The following is a 27,688-nucleotide window of genomic DNA, read 5'->3' on the forward strand; positions in this document are numbered from 1 at the left end:
AAGGCAGGGGATACAGCAGGGACTTGCCCTTGCCTACAGACACTAGGGCCGCTTCCACACTGCCACTTGCTTTAGCCTCATGGCGGGGACTCAAGGGGTTGATTTCTCCTCCCCCATGGGTTTCTTCGACCGATCTATGAGTGCCTCTTCCAACTCAGCAAGTTCTTTCATCCTTAGCTCGTCGGCTTTCTCCTCCGCCCTTCTTTTCCTCTCTTCTTCTGCCCTCCTTGATTCTCCCCTAATTCTTTCAAGTTCTTCCTCTTCCTTTTTCCTTCGTTCCTCCTCCACCCTCCTTGACTCTCCTTGAGCCCTCTTCATCTCGGCTCGCTCTTGTTTGCTTAGTCTTTCTTCCTTCTTCTTCTAGCTCTTGTCAGTCTTTTTTTGCTTCCGTGGTTTAGCCGTTTGAGTGGGTGGTACCTCCGGCTCTCCTTTGTTGCTTATTGTGTTTTCACTCGATCCTTCTTCCTCGTGGTGAGGTGAGCTTCGGTGCACAGCTTGCTCTTTATCTACGCCAGCATCCTTGATAGCCTCATCGATGATTGCTATCAGGACACCTCCGTATCTGATTGTAGAGGCTTTCGAGGCTGGTTTTTTTCTTGCGGATCGTGCAGTAGAGGCAGGAGATTCCCCACCAGCTGCTGGTGCTGCGGCTAGAGCCAGGAGCACGGCTGAACTCTTGACAGTTTTCTGAACAAAGCCGTTCCAATCCACCTCCTCTGGAACTCCTGCCACGATGCTTTCCAGCAATGGCACCCCGATTCTATTCATTAAAGCATTGTATCTGTGTCCTGAGAAAAGGGCGTAGACCATTTTAGCTTGTATCCTTGTTGCGGGGTCTGGAATATCAGCCAAATGATTCCATCCACCATGTGCACGTCGTCTTTTTTGACTCCCATCATGGCATACACATCTCTTTTTGGGTGCCTCTCCTTCTTGAACACGAGCCCCAGCGCTTTCTTGACAATAGCTGCATTAAGCGGCACTTGCACCCTTCTCTCCTGGTCACCAGTCCTTATTGTGACTGTGCCACATCTCCTGCCTTCATCAAAGCTCCTTAAGAAGTCAGCGCACATGCTGTAATCCATAGCCTGTCCGACCTTTTCCACGTACTTTCGGAGGTTGCATTTGTCCACCAACTCCTTCACTGCCGGCTCTTCCAGGATGGCTTCATCTAAATTCATGGTATGTTTAAATGTGAACTAGCTGAATCCACGTGTCTCAACACTAATTCCATACTTTGTCAGCTCCTCTTCAGTGAATGGGAGTTTCCCTGTCTTGCCATGGTAGGTGCCTGTCATCACACCATGACAACATTAGCGTTATGCCTCTAACTCATTATTAACAAAAACCCAAGAAAGAATGCGTGTGACAATTTTCCGTGCTGATTCAGAGGCATGAAACTTAGAAATAATTCAAAAGCAACATCTATTTCCTCCTTGCATTCTTTCCTATTTGAATTCAGTTGATCATTTTCATCCATTATACATCTTGCTACATCACTTGGCTCTCACTTTGCTCCCTTCCTTAAGTTTTAAGAGAATCCTTCCTAGGATTAGCAAGTTTTGAAGGAGGGCTCACATGGACTTTGTGGGGCGAGTTACTTGGCCAAGTATAGAGGTTAGGGTTATATTCAAGCTGGGCATGACGATCAAGTTCACATGGTCGTGTGGAAGCTTGGGTGATATAGGTCAAGACATCATGAAAGATGTCCACAGAATTGAGGCGACTAGCAACGTGCAACTTCTCTTCCGTGAGGAATTGGTCAATGTAAGGGTGGGCCAACACCTGGTCATCTAAGTGTATGTTGCATGTAATGGACAAAACCCTAAATGAAAGAGGTGTCACATAAGTAGGGTCGTGTTCAATTGTTTTGATCACCCTTCTTTGCTCGGCATTGGTCATGATACGGCAACCTTTTTTCTCCCATTAGAGTCGCAAGGCATACCATAGTTGTAAGAATGAAGAAGCAGAGCTGCACGCTGCATGAGCTCTTCCAGTTCTTGTTCAGGTGTAGAGCGAGCAGGCTTGCGGTACGAGGTAATTAGTCTTCTGAGAACAGCTTGCTCCTTTGAGATTTCTCCATTAGCGATTAATTTGGTGGCAATTTCGGGGAATTTGATGGTCATAAACTCATAGTCTTCCCAAGTGCATGGCAATGCACGAATATCAGAAGCAAGGGGTTGATCAAGTAGTCCTAAGTCAAGCCTCTCATAGCTCCTAGCGAATGTGGTGAAGGTGTTATCTAACTCCTTGATGCATGTCACTACATCATCTCTCGAGGTCTCAACAAGATCCTTGGCCACTGAAAGGAAAGATCGTCTTTCATACGAAGGCCTAAGACTTGCTGGTGGTGATGGTGCAATTGGGCTGGACAGTGGTGACTCCATTGATGGCATCACAGATGGGACTTTGCACTCAGGAGCACTTTGAGATGCTGCAGGGGGCTCCACTGGCATAGGAGGTGTGCTGCATTCTATCTGAGCCGGCATGGGGGTGCTCAACTCCTCTGACTTGGATAATGCAGGGGCATCTAGTTTAGGACGATAAATGTGTGGGGATTCATTAATCACAACTGGTCAGCTTGCTTTGCAGCTTGGGCTCTGTATGTGCAAGCCTCTCTAGCTGGAGTGAGGTTGCTTAGAGTTGAGCCTCTTGAATGTCCACTTTTAGGCACCCATATCTAGGGGTTTCCCTCATAATATACTTGTGCTTGCAAGAGATCTTTGGGGATCCAGTGCGGCGTGGTAGTGCGCCTATGTCGATAGCATCTGAACTGCCTCTTAGGCTGTGACTGATAGTTTTTGCGTTTAGAAGCACGTTTCTGCAGTTTACAAGGAGGTGGCCCTTGTCGTTTGGGCACCCATATGAGTGTGGAATTTTTGGCCTTGTGAATGGCCTTGGTAGGCTTGGTTCTAGAAATTTGAGCGTGGGGTGAGATATCATAGCCCTTCTCCCTAGGCTTGGTCATGGGCGTGGTCATAGGGGTCTCTATCAGTGGCTTTGCAATTGTAGAAGGATCAAGATAACCCTTGCTGAAAGTAGTCACTATTTCGCACATTGCCTATAGCAAGATGGATGCGATCTAGGTTATAGTCCACATTGCAGTTCGTCTTCTTTTTAAAAGTGCGACCTAGTAGTGACTTATTACCGACCCCTTTAGTGTTTGGCGATACATAAAAGAAGAGTGGTACACTTTCAGACTCGATAGAGACGGCCACTTTGCATTTTCCTAAGAGTGAGTAAGTTTTGCCCCCAAATGGGTTGAGTTTAGCGCTTGTAGATTGTAATTTAGGTTGACCAATGCGTGTCCAATGGTCGTGCATCAAGATATTATAGTCGGCACCTTCATCGATCAAGGCATTAAAAGAATACGTCCATTTTGCAGTGACCGTGATTCGTAGGTAGGCGGGTGCCACTACTTCTTCATCTTGATCTGTCAGTTCGGTAATATGGCCACGCAGATGTTGACAGGGGCTTCAAGCATAGGAGGCTCGTGCAACGGATGGGAAGGGGGATAGTATTTTTTCATGCGATTGCCATTGAAGAAGCCTATTCCTTCACCTTCGAGCATCTCCAACTCAACATTGCCTGTTCTACTAATTGTACGTACTCGGAAAGGTCCTAGTCCTCGAAATTTCATTTTCTATCTCTGTGTCCCTTCACAGAGTATAGTAGAACAAGGTCCCCCTGATCAAAGTTGCGCTATTCGACATGCTTGTCAAACCACATCTTTTGTCGTGCCTTCTCACAAATTAGAGCATGGGTGGCTAAGAGTCGAGCCTCTGTGAGATGCTCTAACTCCACTAAGCGGTTGGTCCAAGCCTCTCTTCCCTCCCAATGCTCTTGGGCTGCTATCCTTAAGCTAGGAACAAAGAACTCTAAGGGTAGAATGGCCTCCATTCCATAAGTCAGCCTAAAGGGCGTCTGTTCTACAGCCGTTTTATAAGCTGTACGATAGGCCCACAAGGTTGCCATTAATTTGTTATCCCAGTCACTTCGTGATGTGGATACTATTTTAGTAAGCACGTTGACTAGGATTTTATTCGTGGATTCTGCTTGGCCATTTGCTTGAGGGTAGTAGGGCGAGGATCTTCTATGAATAATCAAGAAGGTCGAGAGCAAGTGGGATATCACTTCATTAATGAAGTGTGTGCCCTGATCACTTACTAGTTCAATTGGACAACCAAAACATGAAAGTACCTGCTCCCACAAGAACTTTGCAGTGGTTCTAACGTCGTTCTTCCTAATGGCTCTTGCCTCTGCCCACTTCGTTAGGTAATCAGTTGCCACAATGATGTAGCGTGCCTGGGAGTACTGTGCCATAGGACTGATAGGTCCAACGAAGTCAATGCCCCATTTTTCGAAGGGTTGTCATGCTATTACGGGGGTCAATTCCATCTTATCCTTACGCATGGGCACCTTAGTCCTCTGGCACTCATCCCAGTGTTTTACAAATCTAGCAGCATCACAAAATAGGGTGGGCTACCATAGTTGGGATTGTAGCACCTTACGGGTTGTTCTATCCCCAAAAAAGTGTCCTCCAGCTATTCCACCATGCGCTTCTCTCAATACATCGTGCATCTCGTGCTTACACACACATCTACGCAACAAACCGTCTTGTCCTAGCCTATAGAGTTGGCCGGTGATCAGTTTGTATGGATGGATCTTTAAGATAAGTCTCCTTAGCCTGGCTTTCTCAATAGGTCTCTCAGGCAGACCGTTCTCTAGCACTTGAACTACATCATTGGCCCTAAACAAGTCTCTTTCATTAGACACGCCAAAGAGATGAGCCTTCGGTAGGTCGTCAGGTATGCCTTGTCTAGCAGCTTTTCCTGTGGGTATGCGGGACATGTGATCAGCCATGTAGTGCTGCTTTCCCTTACATACAACCATAGAAAAATCAAATTCCAACAAGAGAAGTAACCATCTAGCTATGCGACCTGTAGCGCACGGCTTGTTCACAAGATAAAGCAAGGCTTGATGGTCAACGAGAAAGATGAAGGGTGTGGCCAACAGATAATGCCTAAATTTCTTTACAGCAAACACCATGACTAACCCTTCCCTTTCTGTAGTGGAACAGTTCATCTTTGTTTCAGTGAGCTGCCTGCTGGCAAAACTCATGGGGTAATCTAGGTTATGCTCACCAGGCTGGCATAGAACAGCTCCAATAGCAAACTTAGAGGCATCTATGTGTACATGGAATGTTATGCTCCAATTTGGGGTTTGTAAGATTGGTGCAATGGTGAGAGCCTTCTTTAACTCTTCATATGCATGGTGGCATTCCTCAACCACTCGAATACAATCAATAGCTTGTACAATGGTTTAGCAATCAGTGCATAATTCAGTACAAAGCGTCGATAGTATTCCGTATGGCCTAAGAAACACTGAACGCCCTTGTAGTTAATGGGTGGTGGTAGGTCGACAATGACCCTGACTTTTGAGAAGTCGGTGGCAATTCCATTCCTTGACACTACGTGCCCTAGGATACATCCATGCTTCACCCAAAACTGGCACTTTAAGGGATTCAACCAGAGGTTGTATAACCGACACCGTTGAAAGACAGCTCTCAACTTTTCTAAGTGTTCGGCCCAACTAAAGTGTATGCATAAGTCGTCTAGGAACACCTCTAGCTCACGTCTAAGCATATCCTTGAAGATGGTGCACATTAATCGTTGGAAGGTTGCAGGTGCATTCATTAGCACAAAGGGCATAATGATGTAGGTGAATACACCCCATTCCGTGGTGAAGGCAGTCTTGTGCCTGTCATCAGGGTGCACTTGCACTTGATTGTAGCCAGAGAAGCCATCCACGAAGTTGTAGGCTTCTTTGCTTGCCACCCTCTCCAGCATGTGCTCGGTATATGGTAAGGGGTAGTTGTCCCTCTTCGTAGTGGCATAAACTTTCTTGTAATTCATGCACACTTGAATTTTACCATTCTTTTTCATAATGATCACTATAGGTGATACCCAATCTGTGTGCTCAATCTCATATATAAATCCCGCCTCCATGAGCTTATCGATTTCCTCCTTCACTGCATGGGCGTGTTTGGGATTCATAGGGTAAGGTCGTTGCTTTGTTGGCACCGCATCTGGAACCATTGGGATATTATGGGTCACAACCCTAGGATTGACTCCCTTAAGTTTCTCCAAGGACCAGGCAAACACGTCGACATACTCTCGTAGGAGAGCAGCAAGTTTAGCCTCCTCATCCTTGGTCAAGTCATCAGCAATGAACATAGGTCGAGGCTTCTTGCCTTCCCTTGCCAAGTTGACTTCCTTGACCTTGGCGGGTCCCTCAATTGGCTCACTGGTTTGCCCTTGTCTCTTTGCTCCTAGCAGAATCACCACTCCATCACCCTTCTTAAACTTTGTGAAGTGTTTGGGGAGATCCTGCGGCTTCTTTTGCCTCTCTGATTCTGAGTCCTTAGTTCGCTTCCTGGCCTCATTCTTTAGCTGTTTGCGCCTTAGGTGAACTGGCAAGTCCCCTTTGGTGCGTTTGATCTTAGAGGGTTGGGGTATTTTGGGATCACTCTCTGTACTGACTTTTGACTCCGAGTTAAACTCACATCCCTCGCTTGAGGAAGGAGTTTCACCAGGGGGTCATAATTCAGTAGGTGTATCCGTCTTAAGCACTGGAACTACCAATGGTTGCGCCACCCCTGCCTGCTCGTAATCCATGGCTCCTATGTGCTCCAACCAAGATCTATTGCACTCCATCCGCATGACTCCTCTTTCATTCTAGCTTGCCCTTTTCCTTCTAGGCCTAGAGTCTGCCTTGATCTGTTCGATCGCTCTCCCTTCAGTGTCATATTCTATCGTGTCTAACTCTTCTTCACTCTCGTCCCCAATAGAGCGGCAGTCCTCGTACTCCTCATCATTAGAGTCTTGCCCCTCTAACTGCTCGTCATCCCCCGTGTTTTCCTCTCCAATCTCCTTTTCGTCAGTGACTAAAGCCCAATTGTATAACAGGTTAAGATTGTGAATTTTGGTCCATTTCCACTTGGGCTTAGCCAAAAGATCACTTAGGGGTTTTAGATTGGCAGCCATGTTGCCCTTCAGTTTATTGGTCAGGCACTCCATGATTCCCTGAAGCTCGAGCTTGTTGGTGGGGATATAGAAAGAGACTGGTTTCCCTGGGTTACACGAGCTTCCTGCCATCATGCAGAGTGGCATGATGGGCTCCCTTGCTAGCATGCTTGGAGATTTAGCAGATTGCCTATATAGCTCTTCCTCATCTAAGAACGGTAGGTCAACGGTTGCCAAGACGTGCATCCAATCTCGCTTGTCCTCAGGGCAAGGAATGTACTTGGTCAATGACCCATAGGGTTTGCTTGCCTGTGCATCACCTTTTAGTATGGTTGAGATAGCATCAAGGTCGGCTGGGGTAGTCCTCTAGGTATCCATCTCAACCCTTACCGATTCTGTTCTATTCCCCAAGAAGATGAGATTGTTACCCCAATCTTCAATAACTCGCACGTTCCTCATCCAGGGTTGGCCTAGCAGTATGTCATAGTCCAGTCCCTTCATGACAATGAAGTTCATAGAAAACTGCACCCTTGCGACCTTCACTAGCCAATTCTTTAGGACCCCGAATGGTCTGACCTTCATTTCGTTGGCCAATGTGACATTGAACCTAGCCGTTTCCACAGGTAGGTTTCCCCAGGCTTGTAGAATTGCGTGGCTCAAGACATTGACACCGGCATGTGTGTCTACGATTCCTTTTCATGTTACATCCCCCAAGGCTAAGATACGTAAGACTGCATGCATCTTAGTGCCTTCCCAAAAAGCATTGATGTGCAGTAACCTTGGAACTGAGTGTAGCGTTAGGCTTGGAATCTGCGTGACTGCATTTTGCTCTTGCAAGTCAGCGGCAATATGCTCCTCTTTTCCCTCCACCCAATACTTTAATTCTTGCCATAAGAAAGGGTACTGCCAAAGCAGATCTCCTAGGCTCACGGTTACTGGAGTGGTTATCAAAGTGGTGAGGAGGTTGCTGGGTGGTTGCTTTCCTCCTTGGTTGGCATTTTTTGGCCATATGACTTGGTTAGCTTGCTGACATGCTTCTTCTTGGTCTTGCCTCTGTAGCATCTCACGTGGTGTGGGTACGTTCCCTGATTGAGGTCGTGATGGTGAAACAGGTGTACCCACACTAGAGAGGTCTTCAATTTGGTCCTCGAGTATGGGCTCTACATCCTTAAGGTGTTCCTGGGCGTCCTTGACCCACTCCTTGACTTTGGCTATAGTCTCGAGTTGCCGTCTGGGGTGGGGGTATTCCCCTACCTTGGCACTCCCTAGTTCTGTTGTCTTAGGAGCTGAGGTCTCTATCTCTGCATCAGTGACCCTCTTTCCCATCACTAGCGTTGTGGCTTCCTCAGTCTTAAGGGTAATCTTTGCGTCTGTTCTCTTTCTCCTTCTCCTCCGGCTTTTCTTTCCCAATGAGGTTGCATCCAGGTTACTTGGCCCAGGTAATGAGATGCCTGTTTGTTTTGTCTGTGCTTGCGTCATGACATGTAGTGGAATGGGTGTATCCTCACTGCCAAAGGTCTCCACATCGAACAGCCCCAAGGGTATTGAGGGCACGTTGGCAGAACTAGTTGATGGCTTTCGTCTAGGGCAGTCATGAAATAGGTGTGTGATTCCACACTCGGTGCATTGAAGGTTAGATTTGTCCTTGTTTACCTGTTCCCTTTTCGGGCAGAGTGATGATGAAATATGGCCTAGATGACCACAAGTCCAGCATGAGATTGGATCTTGGCTTGGTCCTTCAAAGCCTCTGCCTCTTCCTTTGCCTAGCGCCATCACCAGTACTGGTCAGTAGTCCATCAGGACTGGATTGCCTTCCTCATCATAGGATATGTATGGGTTCACGTAGGTCTCCTCTTCACTAGGTTCTTCCACATAGTGAACGGGAGTGTCACTCGGTGGATGGGTTACATAGGGCCCTGGTGGTCTGGGTATGCTTGTTGGGTTCATCTCTAGCCTAGGAATGGCCGGTCTTGCGTCATTTGGTACTGGAAGCGCCAACTGGGCTCCCCTCCCAAAGAGGTTAGGTGGCTTGTTGCCTAAGTATGGAGGGTTGTTGTATTGCTGCACATATGGGAATCTCTTTGGCAATCTGCAATGTAATGTGTCATGACCAAACTTACCACAGTTCGAGCACGGCCTAGATCTAGGATCTTGGCACTCGGCTGGGAGATGGTTACCACCACAGTGTATACACCGCACATGCGACTGCACAGGCTTCCTCATTTGTTCTTGCAAACATGCAAGCTCCATTCTTACCTCAGCTAGCTCCTGGCCTTGGTCAACACTCTTTCTTTTATCCCATATGCTAGAGTTCTCTCTCTCTCCTGAAACTGTTGATCGCTTTGGAGCTCTCTGGCTTGTACTATCCTGACTAGTGTTCCTCATGCTTCGCTCCCTAAGCTGATCGTCCACCCTTATTGCCTCTTCAAAGACTCTAGCTAACATGTCTCGATGTAGAGTGGAGTTACTAGCCAAAGCCTTGTAGAGCTCCTCGCTTCGAATTCCATTTATAAGCACGGTAGACACAGCCTTCTCGTTAGGTCGTTCATTTGCAGGGATCCTCTTGAAGAGGCTACACACATGAGTGACAGTCCCTTACATCTTCCTTTTCCCTCTAACTGACATTCATCAATCAGACGATGAGGTTATCAGAGTACCCTGCCTCAGAGAATCTCTTGATAAAGAGGTCCTTAAGATGGGCAAAGTTTGTGCACTCAGCTGCATCTAGACTAGTGTACCAAATTCTCCCCTTATCACCTAAGCACAGACCGAAAGCTTGAGAGCGTTGCGCAAGGTCAGTGAGACCGTTTGCTTTGCAAACTTGTTCACATTGCTCCACAAAGCTATATGGGTCATTGCTAGGTTCATACTTGTCTAGCTGCTTTGCTACAATAGGGATTTTAGATTGCCCCTTTGCCCCCTGCGTGACCTCTAATCCCGAGAGTAATGCTGTGGCTAAGGCTGTTGCGCTCTGCTCAACAAACATATTGTCCATGAGACATTTGGCTACGAGTTCACTCAACGATAAGTCAGCCTCTGCTGCTCGTTCTCTCTCTGCATTTGGCCCTGCTTTGGCTGCACCAGCCAAGGCTAGCACACGCCGGGCCTCGTACATGTCTACATCTTGTTGGAGTTTTCTAGCCTTTTGCTCGTGGTTATAGCCAATTATTCTCTCTAGTGCCTTTCTAATCGCCTTTCTTTCCTCTTCTAGGTTTGCTACCACTTCCTCTACTGGTCTGCCGCCATGAACTACCATCCTAGTCAACAAGTCGTACTCATTGACTAACTCCTATACTAAGATTGGGAGTTCTCCCAAGTCCAGTCGGTCCTCTCCTTTGTCCGCCTCGTGATCGTGACATTGCTCCCACTTCTAGCTCCACAAGGTCATCGATCAATTTGAGTAGCTCCGATCCTCTATATTGTCGCCTTCTGGATCTTCGTGTTCTCTTAGGGTCCTACTGATGGGGCTCTCATGCACCCAACTATGTTTTGGGATCTTCTCCTAATAGTGGATTCCTTGATGTTATTATATTTCCTGATGAGTTCCTTGTTATTGAAAGCAGTTGTCAATCTTATTCACAAGTTGTGCTTCGTGCTCTCTAGTGCTCAGTGCGAAAACAGGCTTTTTCTTTTCTTGTAGTGCACCTTTGGTGATGAAATCAAAAGTGAGGTGCCGATGCAGGCAATGCTCAATGCAAACTCCACTCCTCCCCTCATGTTCGTAGCCTGATATGGCTCTAAGCGTAGGTTCTAGCTGATCTAAGGTCTTACTGAAAGTCCATGATGTGTTCTCTATTCTGCTTCAGGGTTGGTTGGTTGGTCACCAAAAGTCAAGTCAAATTCTAAATTTGGTCTGCTCAGTGTCTAGCTATTCAGGGTGAATACTCGATTATCCTGTTTGGTCTCTCGCTTCTAAGGGCTAAATTGGGTTTCCTGGGGTGTCAGAGATGTGAACAGGGTGGCCAGGACTGTAGGGCAGGTTTAAAAACCCTCTATTTTAAGTTCTGGTGAAGTGGTTCGATTCTAGAAATCGGACGGGTTGGTCCGATCCTGGAATCGAACGGGCTGGTTCGATTTTACTTCGGTCCAATTTCCCTAGTCAGACAGGGGGTCCAACTACTGCGATGGGTCGAGTGGTCTGATTTTGGGACTAGGACACGTGGTCCGATTTGGGCGCTGGGTCTGACTCTCTCAGTGGTTCGATTCTGGGAATCGGATCAGACAGGGTAGTCCAATTCTCTCAGTCGAACGATCCGACTCCCGAAATTGGATGATCTGATTTTGGGAATCAGACCGAACTGGTCTGACGGCACGGACGACCGCGTGCGGGTTGCGCGTGATGCCTCAAGGTCAACACCTACTCCATGGAATCATCCCATGCCTTCCAAATAGGTGCAAAACAATACAAGGAATTGCTAGGCATACCTGGAATCAATGTGATGCTCGAATCGATGAACACTTCAAAGATCTCCATGCAGCTCTCTCTCTCTCTCTCTCTCTCTCTCTCTCTCTCTCTCTCCCTAGCTCTCAAGCTTACTCTCTTCTCACAAGGCAAAATGTCAAATGTGGTCTTTCCTAGTTCCTTGGGCCTCTTATTGCCCCATCCTAGCCTACTGTAACCTCAAAAATTAATCCCTCACACTCTTCCAGCTAGAAATCTGAATCTGTGCCCCTATTTCCCTGTTTCCAGCAGCAAAAACAGAACCCTTCTATTTTCCTTCTTTTTCCTATCCTAATCTTAACCTAATGCAACCAAAATCAAAACCAGAGATGGATATGGATGGTTCTACTCTAATATTCAACAACAAATCAAAATACTTACTTGCTCTAAGGATTAAAACCTCCTAAATCTCCTAACTATCTCAAGCACCCGTTCGAGCTGCAAACCCTACTTCTATGCTCGATTCGATGCGCGTGGTGCTCAAGGCTCGATTCTGTCGGTCCTGGCAATGGAACCAAAATGGAGGGGAGCTACTGAGCTCTACCCTAAGACCTACGGACCACTTATTGATCAAACGTTTCAAGTCGAGTGACCATGGCTACCTCTCACATAGCCGATGCGCAATGCCTACCTTACGGGTGTAGTGAGCTTACCTTGATGCTCGATCGAGTTTCCTCCTCTCTCTTGCACTCCGGTAGTTCCACGATCCTTGTAGCAAGCTCAAGAAACCTCAAGCCCTCTCTGTCAAGCTCCATCCTCCATAGCTGTGCGAGAGAAGAGAAGAGAAGAGAAGAAGAGAAGATGAAGAGAGAAGATGGGGAGCTTCTTCTCCACAATCCCTCACTCTCACACACTCACTCCCTCACTCCCTCACACTCCCTCAATCCCTCACTCAAGCACAAGTAAGAAGGCAAGAAACAAGAGGAGAAGAAGAAGAAGCTTTGGACACACACAAGAATAAGCTTCTCATTCACTTTTGGACTTTATATATATGCCCTACTTTTTGGGCGGTTATCCCCACTTTTTACATGACCGGCCATTAGTCTAGGCCCTCTTTTCCTATTTCCCACCGTTCTAACTTATCCCCTTCCCAAATAATGCATATAATTTGCATAGGAGTGAGCCTAGCACTCTTTTACAAGGATTCGGGAGCGCTTTCATAATTAATGGTGCGCTTTTACTCTTTTCTTTTCTCGAGGCAACATTGAGGCCTTATGGAGAGGTCATCATTCAAAATTTTCAGGGTCTGACCTCCATCCGGGGCGCCTTTTCCTTCCTTTGTCCTATGTCCTTTCGGTTATCTCCTTCTTTCATTTTCCCGCTCCTCTGCTCCATTTTTCGATCCTCTGTGATGCAGTAAACAAGACATATGAGTTGTCTCCTAAAGAGATTTTTGTGATTGTATAAGATAGGGTCTTGATATTTTGCGAAAGAGAAAAAATCTCAAAATGTGATGATGTTTAGTCATATGGTAACCTCTTAAGTTTAGGATGTAGAATTAGCAAATAGTTGGAGGTAGTCCAACCATATGTTATAGATTCTTCATGTCAAATCAAAAGGGCTCATAGTTCCTAGTGGCATTTGTTAGAGGGCCCAATAATACAAATGGATCAAATGGTCAAAGGTAAATTTGGAGATTGTGGTAAAATCAATAGCTATAAGGAGGATACATGATACAACCAGCTCACATGCTAGATAAAAACTTAAGGAAAGGTGGATTACCATTTAGGGATGTGTCAATAGGAGATAATGTGCTTTAAGAAAAAACTTGTTTTTTAGAAAGCTTTGATGAAGAACTTGAGATTCAAATAGCATGGGGGGAACAAAAGGAGAAACAAGTGCAAAATTTAGCCTCCTTATAGTGGTTTTCCAAATGTAGCAATATGCCTTCTTAGGTAGTCTCCATGTAAATCTTTTAGAGTTTGAAAGATTGAGGTGGATCGTGTCCCTTTTCTTAATAGCCTAGACTATGAACTCCCTCCTAGTTGCATGAAATGTCCAAATATGGGGCCCTAAATTGGTGATTTTTTCACTTTTTGTGAACACATTATTACTTCTTGTGAAATGCTATAATTCTTAGATGTACTTACTTTCACATATGTAGCTTCTTTTGGGCTTTTTACATTGTTCTTCCCCCTCTTCGGAAACACCATGTCTTCTTCAACCATTTCCACAATGACTTCCCACCATTCATATAATGCTCATCTAACATGCTTTTCTCCCTCCCTCTATTCCTATTGTCAGCTTTATCCTCAGCCTATGGCATTTTAATTAGGTACAATAAAATTGATAAACGAGAAGAAAGGATACCATGTCCATCTCATTTTAGTAGTGTATACACAAGTTCTTGAAGCTTTAAAAAGGAAGCATAATTGATTAATGATGTAGCTAACATGTTGCAAGATGAAGAAAGAAAGTGTTGCACTATCACTTTAATCATTATTCTTTACATGACAATAGAATAAGGGAAGGTAGGTTACACATTGTGACTATTGGAGTTCCCACACACTGGTCTCTCTCATCTTTGCTTGAACCTCTATAGCTCTTGCTTCTACTCATTCTTTCACTCCTCCTCCGCCTTTCAATTGGTATCAGAGTTGGCATTTGAGGAGATTCACCGACATTACATTCAACTCGGGAAGAAGAGCTTACTTGAAGCTTTCAATATAGCCATACATCAAGGTATGCATCAATCCCATGGCTTCTTTGATTAGCTCGACACCTTCTAGACTTACTAAGGACCTTCAGGGCATGGATTTGAGCCTTGAGCTCATTACCTCCACTCTTGCTGTGACTCTTGGACATTACTCCCAATGTCAAAGGCTTGAACTTAAGCTCTATTTGAAGTCCTTATGCTTAGCCATTGACTATGTAAACAAAGTAAGTTTATTAAAATACAATGTGGGTAACATGTATTCGAATGCCTATGGTTCATGTAATGCTTATGGGGTAAGTTTCTAACTCCTGGATGATAACTTGGCATTTGAAGGGTTTCTTAGTGTAGCAAAGTTTGGACAATAAGCATTCATGGTGAATGCATGTTTTGAATGCATACATGCTAGTTGGGCATGCTGCATGGTTATATTACTTCCTTGCCATTGTTGTTTATGCCCAACTATGCTTATGTTGAGCTCTGCATCTTGGATTTGACATCGATTGGTTGCATTTGGGCAATGGCTCTTTGCTTTAGTGATTTCAACTTGCAAGCTTGATGACTTATTGGAGGTTTATGATCTCGAATGTATACAGAATGTATTTTGGGCAACCAGATGCAATGAGCTCTATGCATTGAGCTTCATTTGCTACTTTCGATACTTTTTATTTGCTCTAGTGGGACTACTTCAGATTTTTTGTGTAGAGCTTGGGTCATTTGAGTCAATGGGATAATCTCTTATGCTCTCTTAGTTATGCATACACTGCCGCCATTGCATAGGTTTATGACTATGGATTGATTTTCCTTTGACTTGGATACCTTGTACCACTTCCTGTTAGTGGGTTGTTAGTGGTGGATACCTACTTGGCATGCATTGTGATATGCATCTATGTACCTAACACCTTGGATGCTTCAATAGTCTTTGGTACTTAATGGTTTATGCTACACTTCTAGTTGCATTGTATATCTCGGTTGCTACCTGGATCTTCCTGGCAGTGGGAGCTTATTGTATTGTATATTTTCTTGTAGTTACATGTTGATTTATTGTGGTCTTATGGAAAACCATATTAAAAATTATTTTTGAGTAGCCCTTTTGAGAGTAACACTTACATTCAACAATCTGATGCTTTCTACTTGTGGACAATAGTGCATTGGTCAGTCTTCCTCTGGCTATACTCTTTTTTGTCTTGGTTTTGGGATTGATTTATTGTTATTATGGTAGTGTGCACTCTCTTTGGTTGGTAGACATAATGGAGGTGCTTCCAATGCTTCCAATGATAGTGCTATCTTTATTACAGAGAAGTTGGATGGCAAATATTGGAAGAGTCATATTTAGCAGGTATTGGTGTAGAAGAAGTAGGTTAAGCCATTAAAATTAGAGGGCATAAAGCCAACACTTTCTGACACAAAGGATTGGGAAGAGATTGATGAGCTATGTAAGTATATTATTATTTTGTCATTGTCAAAGCAAGTGTACTTCAAAGTCATTGAGACTGAGGGTGGTGCATATGCATTATGGAAGAATATTTGTGATCTCTATGATAAGTAGAGTCCTGCAACTCAATTGTGTCAACTTAAGAAACTCATGTATCTTCGTATGAAGGAAGGGACATATGTGTCTTTTCACTTAAATGAGTTTCATTCTACTTTTAGTAAGTTTTCTTAGGAGGTCCTCAAGTTTGAGGAGAATGTAGTCTCTTTTCTTGCTTGTCACATTGCCAGAGTCTTGGGATAAAGTTTCACATTGCTATGAGCGACCCTCCTAAAGAGGGCTTTCAACTCAAGGATATAGATGATGCTTTGCTTACAAAAGAAGTGAAAAGGAAGAATGTTGATGCAACCCATACTTCTCATGCACTTAAAGTGAGAGGCAGACAAGGTGGTAATGGGAATAATAATCACGGTAGAGACTCATAGCCCAATAGGGTCAAGTCTAAGTGTTGCGCACAATCACATAGTAAGTCCCATGGTCCTACATCCTCTCTTATCATTATTGTGGGTAGAAGGGCCACATAAGGCCGCAGTGCCATAAGATGCACAATGATATGTGCAAAAAAGCCAAAGGGAAAGAGTAGGATAATGCCAAATCTTCTTACGATCACAACATTGTTCCTAAGTCAAGTCTTAAAATAGAAGAGATAAAAATCTTGGAGTATAGCTTTGATGATTACATACTTGCTACTTTACTTGATGCTACTTAGTTGACCAATGCTCCATTTTCTTACTCTCAATAATGGCTTCTTGATTCGAGGGCTTCATTTCATGTTACCGTGCATTGCCATTGATTTTATAACTATCATACTATTATAGGTTTGGTTAGAATAGGAGAGGGCATTGCATTTATAGTTGGATGATGATAAGTACCGTATCTCTTTTGGTGAGTATGTATGGAAGATTACTTGTGGTAGTCTTGTTTTTGCTTGAGGTGCCAAGGTTGGTAGTCTCTATTCTTTACTTGTATATGGATTTGTCGATCATGTTTTCATTGTGACTGAGCTTCCACATGTAGCTCTTTGGCATTGCCGTATTGGGCATACGTCTCTTAATAGAATGAAAGTAATAACTCGTTTTTGCAGTATTTGCCACCTCTTGAATACTCATCTTTTGATGTTCATTGTTGATTATTCGTGGTATAATGTTTGGGCCTATCCTATTGAGTAGAAGTTAGAGGTACTAGGTACATTTCAATGCTTTCTTGCTATGGTTGAGAATCAACTAAGGCATAGGTTGAAATGCCTACAATTTAACAATGGTTGTAAATATGTCTCTAAGGCATTTGTCAACTTTTGCAATGAGAGGGGTATTAAGCATCAATTGACCATCCCATATACCCCACTTTAGAATGGTATTGCAAAGCACATAAATAGGACTATTTAGAAAAGAGTCTGCAATATGCTTAGTCAGGTAGACTTACCACAGTACTTTTGGGTTGATGTAGTTACTATTACTATTCATTTGATAAATAGATCCCCATGCATTGCTCTTAGTGGTAACTTGCAAGGAGGTATGGTATAGTAGACCTCCCTCGTATGCACACTTGCATGTCTTTGGATGTGAGGCTTTCTGCTCTATATTCCCATAGACAAAGGCAATAAGATGGATCCAAAGTCAATCAAATGAATCTTCATTGGATATGATGATCCAGGTGAGATGGGATATTGACGTTGGGATCCACAAGCTTGGAAGGTTATCCATAGCCATGATATTGTGTTTCAAGAGAGGAAAAGATACATATGAGACCAAAGTAGGTAGTTGAGATACGCAAAATGATATTTGAGAAGGAGTCTTCTCTTATAGTAAAACCAACCCTAGTTAGACAATCTACTATAGCTACTGATGATATAGTGTCCTAGGATTTTCTATGTAGGATCATGATGTTGGACAGAGAGGACATGCCATATAGGCCCCACAACCACTCTTGAAGAGGCTCCACTAGAGCCTTGCATCCTCTTGATCATTTTGAGCTCTCTATGCATTATATCATGGTGATAGATTCTAGTGAGCCTCTTATTATGAGGAGGCTATGCATAGAGGTGATAGTCATGCTTGGAAGAGGGCCATGTAGTCTGAGTATGATTCTGGTGTGCAAATCGGATGCTGGATGCATACGTAGCGAGCGCCAGAAGGTCCCCAAGAACAAAGAACTCTACTTAAGCTCAAAAGACAAGAAAGAAAATTTGCATGACATGAGGCAAAAAGACAACTTGGGTACAATCTCCCCCCATGCCTTGTGTGAGCGCTTCACATTTATAAATTTATTCATCTCAAAGCTAAAAAATAGCCCAATTTTACAATAAGCATGCTTTAGCTTTTGTGTTTGCTTTTGTCCAAATAAAGAATAAAGAGGTTGGGTAGCCCAAAAGCCGGGCTGTGCCCAAATACAATGTCCCATAATGAAATATTTAAACCGTGCGTTCATGCGCATACAAAATAATAAATATTTATCAAGTGCTTCAATAAATAAGCATGCCTAAATAAATATTAGCGCCATGCCTTTAATGATATGATGTGCACCCATTAAAAAAAAGATAATTTCTTCTAGATAATTTGAATACACGCTATCGCCTAGTGCTTCCTAACGCCACTGCTGCCTGCTATACACATCAATTGAAGCATTCACAATTGTTAGAAAAATAAAATTAAACCGACAAAAGTGAATAATCTGTAAAATAAATAAATAGGTTGGAACTCTATCCTAACCTTAATTTAATACAAGTGCACTCTAAACTCATAAACGTCCATTATTAAATATGTATTTTTTGGAATCACCCACGTGCACATTAAATTAACATGACGCTCGAAAAGAACAGGCATACCTGTCAACTTCTCGCACAAGGAATCCACCTTGTGTACGAGCCCCATCAAATAAATATAGTTTAACGGTGGCCCCTTGTAGTTTATTCATGAGGTCATCTACCCTAGGGATCGAATATATATTCTTGATAGTGATCTTATTTAGGGCATGATAGTCAATGTACATCCTATAAGTATTATTTTTCTTCTTAACTAATAGGACATGTGCACCAAAAGAAGAACTACTAGGCCTAATGAGTCCTCGGGCTAACAATTCTTTGACTTGGGCTTGGATTTCTTTTTGTTCAATTTGATTATATCTATAAGGTACTTTACATGGTGGTTGAGAACCTAGTTTATTTTATGATCTTCAGGACATGTAGGTAGTAAGCCAGGTGGTAAGTCAACAACAAAACAATCTTTAAATTGTGAAAGAAATTGTGCGTGCTTAGGATGCATCTGATTTTCCTTAGCTTCAATTTCATTCACCCATACTAAGTATGATTTTCTATCTTTTCTTAATGCATGTTTAGCCTGTGTGTGACTAAGCAATGGAAAATTATCTAAAGTGTGCGTACCATGTAATGTGATTTGTTTCCCATTAGAATAAATCTTTATTGAATGCGTAGAATAATCTATATTAAGATTATATTTATGACACCAAGGCATTCCTAAAATAATGTCACTAGGATTGCAAAGGCATAACTAAGAAATTTTTACGCTCAACATAATCACCAATTTTAATTTCTAAATCATGAACTTCTTGTGTACCATTTTATCTAGTGCCTAAGAATGCAACCTTGATGCGATAATGAGTTGAAACAGTATGTAAATTCAATTCTTTTACCAATTTTGCAGAAATAAAATCATATGTATTTCCATCATCATGCAAAACAATCTTTTCTTTACCATGCACAAGACATTTCATCGTTAATAATGAATGAGGATTTGGCGTACCTGGTAAAATATCTGAAGTAGTATCGATATGGTCATCGTCTTTTGTGAAATCTGGCATTTCTTCATGGTCTTCATCTTCTGTTGCTCCCAAGTAGTTGATGTGAACAATTGGCTTTTTGGATTGACAATTCACAGCTAGGTGTCCAGGTTGGTGGCACTTGTAGCAGACTATAGGCTTGGCTTTGGAAACATTATTGGTAATGGCTGGGAGTTTAGGTATGTTGGGATTTGGTTGGAAAGATGGCTTAGGATTTGAATTTGTGTTTGATGGTAAAGGAGGGGGTTGTGTCCAAGATTTACGGAAAGAAGATGGAACAAAGCGATTTTGATTGAATCTTTGAAAGTTAGAATTGAATTGCTTTGTATCGAAGTTACCGTTAGTTGGAAATTATTGTGGTCACTTCTCTCATCCACGAATTTTGTCTTCAGCATCATGGGCCAAAGATATCGCATCCTCGAGAGTCATTGGCTTGAATATGTTCACCTCCGCATAGAAGTGACCAAGCAAACCAGACATAAACTTGCGCTTGTGGATCACCTCAGGTACATCTTCAAGCATTCAAAGTTGCAATAAGGCATTCCAAAAACGCTCAGTGTATTGCGAAATAGGCTCATGATCTCTTTGTTACAAAAGATCCCACTGTTTGATTGCTTTTTCATGGAATTGAGGTGGAAGAAAATTCTATAAAAAGTTCTTTTGAAAATCCTCCCAAGTAGTAGGACAATCAATACTTGTGTGGACAATAGTCCACCATAACGATGCTTTGTTCACTAAATGGTTAGTGACACACTTGAGTTTGTCTTTTTTGGCATATTGTTCTTCATGGAAATAATCATCAAACCGACTAATAAAAGCGAGAACAATTTTTCCATCACGTAGCCCATTAAAAGTACGGAATTTGAAATTTCTTTTACTTATCTTGGCTTCTTTCCTAATAGATTGCGCTTTGAGTGTCGCATCGATTATACGTCGTATAACATCTTTGGGTTGTGGTCCATCTTGATCGACAGTAGATCGTTGAAGAGTAGCCACTTGAGCTTGCAAAGTTTGATGTGCTCTTCATTCCTCTTGAAGCTGCATCATAATTAGGTCTAATTTTTGCTCCATTGTTGGTTCCAGTAAATCACATTCGACCATAAAATCTTCCATGGTTTGATCAGACATCCTGAAAAATCTCAAACAACCTCACACACTCGAAATCTTGTTAGCGGGATGAGTGTAGCTCAAAGTTGGGTTTACAAGGCTTGCTTTAAAAAAAATATATATGGCTTTTTGCGATCTTTCTTCTCTTTATGAGTACGAAAATTGATGAAGTCCTTCCAACAAATACTTTGTCCATGTAGATTGCGTATAGCAATCTATTTGCTGGAAATTGGCTTTGTCAAAGTGCATGTACGAACATGGGCTTATTGAGGCTTTCGATGGTAGTTCGGGATAAGCTTGGTGTGAATGCGTGCTTAGGAAGACAATGAAGCTTAATTCTTTTAAAGCCTTTGTAAAGCTTAGAAAGCTTAAGCTTTAGATAAAAGCTTTAAAGAATCCATTTTTTTGATGCTAGGACAGCGGCATGTCCTGGACGACGCCGACGTCGTGGAGTATATCCTCCCGCTGTAGTCCATTAGATTTAGAGAGCTTAAGCTTTATTATAAAGCTTATTAAGCTTTATACCCCAATTAACTAATGAAAGTTTTCTTATCTTTGAGAAAAAAAATGACTTGATAAAGGAACTTCCTGGGTGGTCCTTCGCGATCCAACAACATAGCATGGGGTTCTTCATTGCCAGTAACACACTGGTATTGACGGTTTGATTGTAGAGCCCGTTCGTTTTAGGAGCTTTGCCTTCGCGCATGAGATGGTAAGAGATTGGAAGCCCTTTATCTTAGCTTTGCTCTGATACCACTGGTGTACAAATTAGATACTGGATGCGTACGTAGCGAGCACCAGAATGTCCCCAAGAATAAAGAACTCTACTTAAGCTCAAAAGACAAGAAAGAAGATTTGCACAACATGAGGCAAAAAGACAAATTGGGTACAATCTCCTCCCATGCCTTGTGTGAGCGCTTCACAAGGCATGTATTATAAATTTATTCATCTCAGAGCTCAAAAATAGCCCAAGTTTACAATAAGCATGCTTTAGCTTTTGTGTTTGCTTTTGTCCAAATAAAGAATAAAGCAGTTGGATGGCCCAAAAGTAGGGCTATGCCCAAATACAATGTCCCATAATGAAATATTTAAACTGTGTGCCCATGTGCATACAAAATAATAAATATTTATCAAGCACTTCAATAAATAAGCATACCTAAATAAATATTAGCGCCACGTCTTTAATGATAAGAAGCGCGTCCATTTAAAAAAAAGATATTTTCTTCTAGATAATTTGAATATACGCTATCACCCACTGCTTCCCAATGCCACTGTTGCCTACTCTACACATCAACTGAAGCATTCACAATTGTTAAAAAATAATAAAATTAAACCGACAAAAGTGAATACCTAGCAGTCTTCAGCTACAAAATAAATAAATAGGTTGGAACTCTGTCTTAACCTTAATTTAATACGAGTGCACTCTAAACTCATAAACGTTCATTAATTTAAATATGTATTTTGCAAAATCACCCGCCATGGAATCGCCCACGTGCACATTAAATTAACATAATACCCGAAAAGGATAGGCGTTCCCGCAACTTCTCACACAAGGAATCCACCTTGTGTACGAGCCCCGACAAATAAATATAGTTTTACGGAATCCACCGCAAAACCTCATGAAATCAAGTGGAATAAAAACTCACGAAATCCACCGTGGAATATGCCTCCTAGCATCAGATTCACAACATAACAACTATACATGGAATTTAGTGCCTTTGCCCAATATGAAATGTGAATTGCTATGCAAGTGGGTGTATGAGTTGAAGAGTACCCTTGGTTGCCCTAAGCTAGCATATAAGAGGTGATTTGTTACAGAAGGTTTTGGATAAGAGAAGGGAGTTGATTTTGATGAGATATTCTCTTTTGTGGTCAGGTCGACTACCTTGCACTTGTATTAGTCTTGATTACAGAGATGAATTTAGACTTGTACTAGATGGATATGAAAACAACTTTTATTCATGGAGACTTGCATGAGGATATGTATATGCAGCAGCCTAAGGGATTTGAGGAAAAGGAAAGGGAACACTTGGTGTGCAAGTTGAGGAAGAGTCTTTATGGACTCATGTAGGCACCTAGGAAATGGTATCATAAGTTTGATGCCTTTATGCATTCACAGGGTAGTGATATGTATATATGTCTTTACATGAAGAAGGTCCATGATGGTAGCCTTATTGTTTTGGTACTTTATATTGATGCCATGCTGATTTCTAGGAGTTCTCATGATGAGCTTGATGCTTTGAATACTCATCTCAAGAAGAGCTTTGAGGTGAAGGACATGAAGCATGCCTCTCATACACTTGTTATGCACATTATACACAATCTCTCTAGAGGAACTCCTCAACCTATCAAAGAGGGAGTACATTCATAAAGTCCTTGAGTGGTTCCATATGCAGGGTGGTAAAGCCTAGTGATTTCCCATTGACTTCTCATGTGAAGGTCAGTTAGGCGACAGATTACCCCTAATCAGATGATGAAAGGGCCAAGATGGTAAAGATCTTGAGTAACAAGAATATGTGCATTTTTCATGGTGGCCGATACTGGAGTCATGGGCTACATAGGCTCTGATTATGTAGGACATAGAGATAATAGAAAGTCCTTTGGCTATGTCTTCACTTTTGTTGGAGGTGTTGTCTCCCTCTTGGATGTCTAGGGTACAAAAATGTATGACCTTATCTACTATCAAGGCTGAGTATATTGCAGCCAATTGAGGCTTGCAAGGAGGCCCTATGGCTAGGCCATTTACAAACTCTTACATTGCATTTGAACTCTAGGAGTACAATGCAGTTGGCAGGTAATCCAATCTTTTATATAAAGACCAAGAACATTGAGGTTTGTTATCACTTCATTAGAGTGCTACTTGAGGATAGGTAAATAGAGCTTGTCAAGATCTTGAGTGACAAGAATCTTGTCGATTTGCTCTCCCAATGGAATGTTATGCCTTAGGAAGATGGTGGGTGTAGGATGAGATGATGTCTATTCCTCATCTTGTTATACTTATATGTAGACTTTGTACTTTGTCACGTTTTTCTTTTTTTCTCCACATTGATGCACATTTGCCTTTAAATGGGAGGTTGTTGGGCAGGCCTGCACACTATATGTGACAATCGCCTCACTGTTGCTTTATTCATTATTCTTTACATGACAATAGAATAAGGAAAGACATGTCACACATTGTGACTATTGGAGTTTCCACACTCATCTCTCTCTTGTTTGCTTAAACCTCCTTCTTTATTGCTTCTGCTAGTGCTTCCACACTTGCTTCACCTTTCAGAAAGCATTTCATATTTGGTTTGTAAGAATATTATACCCATTAAATGTCACAAACAAGTGAATATCCTCCTTTTGAGCACTTCCCACTAATGTACCTTGTTGAGGATACTAGAAACAAATTGTTATATTAGTGCTTAAGACTTAGAGCCATGTTGCACTTGGTGCTAACGGGGATAGTGGTGTTTCTTGTTCCTCATGCTAGCCTTTTGGTCACACCTATGGCGCCTACATTTGTGCATTAGACAAATAAAAAATAGGTGGCTGAAAATATGTTAGACTATAGAGACTATAGGGCCGGGATTGGCAAGATAGAGCACACCTACCATTTAGTGGATAGATTGGAATCATCTTTGCTGCTCCTAAAACAAACCTTGCCTTAGAAGACCACTTTTTGCAAGGATTTGTAGGGGTCTCTTAGTGGTAAGAAAACCTCCTCCCCCTTATTGGCACAAGGTGCCATTGTATGGTAGTGGGGTGAGTGGGGTTCCCTTGCCCTCACTACCATTTGGTGTGACCCGAATCTTATTCATGTTATACAATACAAAACATGCATGCTTGTGAGCATATGTATGAACACATAGACACATGCATAAATGTGTACACATGCACATGTGCATGTGCAGACACATGTACACACATACTTATTACATGGACCTTGATCAAACTTGTTGGATCTACATACAATCTCTCCTACCATATGCCTACAAGCATGTGCGCATGCATAGGCGTACACACACATACATTTACATGTATGTACACACATACACAAACGCACACGTGCATGTGCGTGTGCTCTTTCTCTCTCTCTCTCTCTCATGATATGCACGCTCCATCTTTGTCTAACATATGCTTGTGCACACACACACTCTCTACATCCTGTACACTCTTCATATATCTATGTCCTCTCCTCACTATACACATGCTAGGATAGAGGTTCTAGTGGACTCATATTTAAGGGGTCCCATTAGATAGTTTATTAATTGGGTAAAGCATAAATATATTTTGAATTATAATTGAGATATACACAAATTATTCTCCTAAAATAAAGTAAATTGATTGTTTTGATTTTTTCTCTTAAGTAATTGTAGTTATAGAGGAAGTGATTACACAATATTGACAATGAGGTGGTCAATATAGTCACACTAGAGTGGCATTTCACCCTAACCAAGTTCATTGATTTTTTTAACATCAATCATTCTAACCTCCATTTAGTTCCACTCACCCTTCATCCTCGTCATGGATTGATCACCGAATTAAGAGATTGGATTTCTATAAGATAAAATATCCTTTTGTTTTATGAGTTTAAAAATGAGTGGTTGTGGTAGAAGATCTATATAGGCAATATTTAAAGGATGTATTGTTTGAAGCCTTTGAAAAGAGTGAAAAATAATAAAACTACATGTATAAATTACCTATTTATACATGCAATCTATTTCAAAAACTTGAGATCTTTGTCATTCCTTGAAATATCTTAAAATGATGCATCTACTTTAGAAGATTATCACATTATTGGGGTGGGGTGTATGTTGTTTTTAACATATTTGAATCTATTGGCCCCTTTATTCTCATTGGATATTTATTATGTTTGCCCTTCACACACACACACACACACACACAATGCCATATTCTATGGCCTTTTGTAATATACATCGTACATCACATATTCTACTTTACTCTCTAGTAGCCAATATGTAGGTGTTAATACATGGTTACCTATTTGGCCTAGTTCTAGCCACTACTTCACAAATATATTATGATTGTTGTCACCTTTGTTCATTTGTGAATTGTCCTTGCTTATTTTGTGACCAAGGAAAAATCATTAGCAGATCACATCACTACTTGTGGTAATCCTTACACTCCTTAATCTTATACCTAGATGCTTGATTTCACATCAAATAATATCCCACATTATAAAGAAATATAGGTGGAAACATGTTATTTACTACTGGAAACATGGGCATCATCCACATTATCACATGGTGACATTTTCTAAATCCTTTAGCACATGACATTATTGCATAGTACTTTATGACTCCATGTACCTCGTATTTTGTGAAACTTAGTATGCATATATATGAGAGTCATGGCCATACACGCATGCACGATTACCAAAATTGCAAGCATATACATAGTTCATTATAAGCATGATATTAACAATGGCTCATTGCGCTATGCATAAGTGCAATATGTAAAGAACAATCTCTTAGTACTTCTTGTACTAGCCATCATCATTACTAGTGTAATGGAAGAAGATGATCATTATTATTTTCCTTTTCAATTGCAATTGAAGAGCATCAAAATTTCAAACTATGTGCATGTCTTGTGTATACATAGCCATTGTCACTTTTAAAATTGGGAAAATTCTCAACGATAGGCTTGTATTGAATTGCATGATTTTTATTCTATGCATCCATACACACATGTATATGATTATATGTAAATAAACACTAAGGCCGATTTTGAGGCCAAATAGGCCATTCACTTAAACTTCGCTAATGATGAGGCTAGTAATTAGGTGAATAGGACAATGCCATGTGTGGTCAAATGTAACATTTAACTCTCTACTAATTTAGCAAAAGTTTATCCACTTCAAGGAGATTTCAAGCAAAAGTATAAACAAGAGTCTCTAAACTTATCCTCTCATGACCCTTCTAGCCAAAAGGTTTATACTTCACATGACGTTTTTTGGTTTTTCTCCCCCCAACACCCTTCATGTGATATTTGAGAAGTGAGATTAATCACCTTCAAATTAAAAAACTAGAAAATTGATGTGTAGTATCCAAAAAAATACAAGCTCCATAGTTAGATAACAATGCTTCCCTCTTGCAAATGTCCTTACAACACATGGAAAATAGGAAATGTGAACTTTCAATGGAAAGCATAAATTTTGGGCTTCAAGTTGTAGGATAAAAAATGGTATGGAAAAACATGTTTCTTCTGCATAGGATTTTCATCTAGCACCTTCTACTGCAAGAGTATTTTCCACCTCATCTGTAAGACAATGAAATTTATCTTTTAATGAAGTTTAAGTTTAATTGTACCTTTTAGTTGCATTGTTGTTTCAATAAGCTTTAAATCTATCTTTGAGAACTTTGTGAAGACATGTTTCCAAATAAGTGTGGAATGCTAGCCATTTGAGTAACTCACAAGTACATCCAATGTCATGCATGTTGAATTGAACAATCTTATTTACCTTGACCGTCCTCCTTCCTTCTTCATTAAAAAAAAGTTTAGTTTTCATTTTGCAATACACATTGTTGCAACAAACATACATGCAAATGAAAGGTTGTAAGAGCTTCCTGCAATCACTTACAAATTAGAATGCACTTGATAGTGGGACCATCCAAGGCTTTGAGTTAGCACTAATCAAAGATATTCAAAGTTCAATGAAGATTTGGAGAATATCAAGGCAACTTCGATTATCTTGTTTTGTCACAATACATGTTTTTTTATCTATCTTCTTCAAGGAATAGATTTGCATGGAACCAAAACTATGTGGTTGGATGGAAAAGTCTTATCCATGATGTTAGATAAAATCTTAGGACCAAACAAGAAGTTAAGGGAGAAAGTAAACACAAGGGTGTTATTTTCCTCTACAAACATTTTGAGGATCTCATTGTCTTATCATACAATAGCATAAGAGAAACACGACATTTGAGTTTGGTGCGCAGATCGGATGGTGTACACTCGCGTAGTGAATGCCGGAAGGTCCCCAAGAACAATAGAACTCTACTTTTTGCACAAAATTCAATGTAAAAAGCATGAACGACATGAACAGGAGTCCAATTGGGTGCAATCTCCCCCCATGCCTTGTGTGAGCGCTCCACAAAGCATGTATTTTATGTATTAATCATCTTCAAGCTCAAATAATAGCCCAAATTACAAAATAGCAAGCTTTTGGC

Source organism: Lygodium microphyllum, chromosome 8 (assembly GCF_053477565.2).
Source record: "Lygodium microphyllum isolate KBCC chromosome 8, Lygodium_microphyllum_v1.1.10, whole genome shotgun sequence".
Classification (NCBI taxonomy): Eukaryota; Viridiplantae; Streptophyta; class Polypodiopsida; order Schizaeales; family Lygodiaceae; genus Lygodium; species Lygodium microphyllum.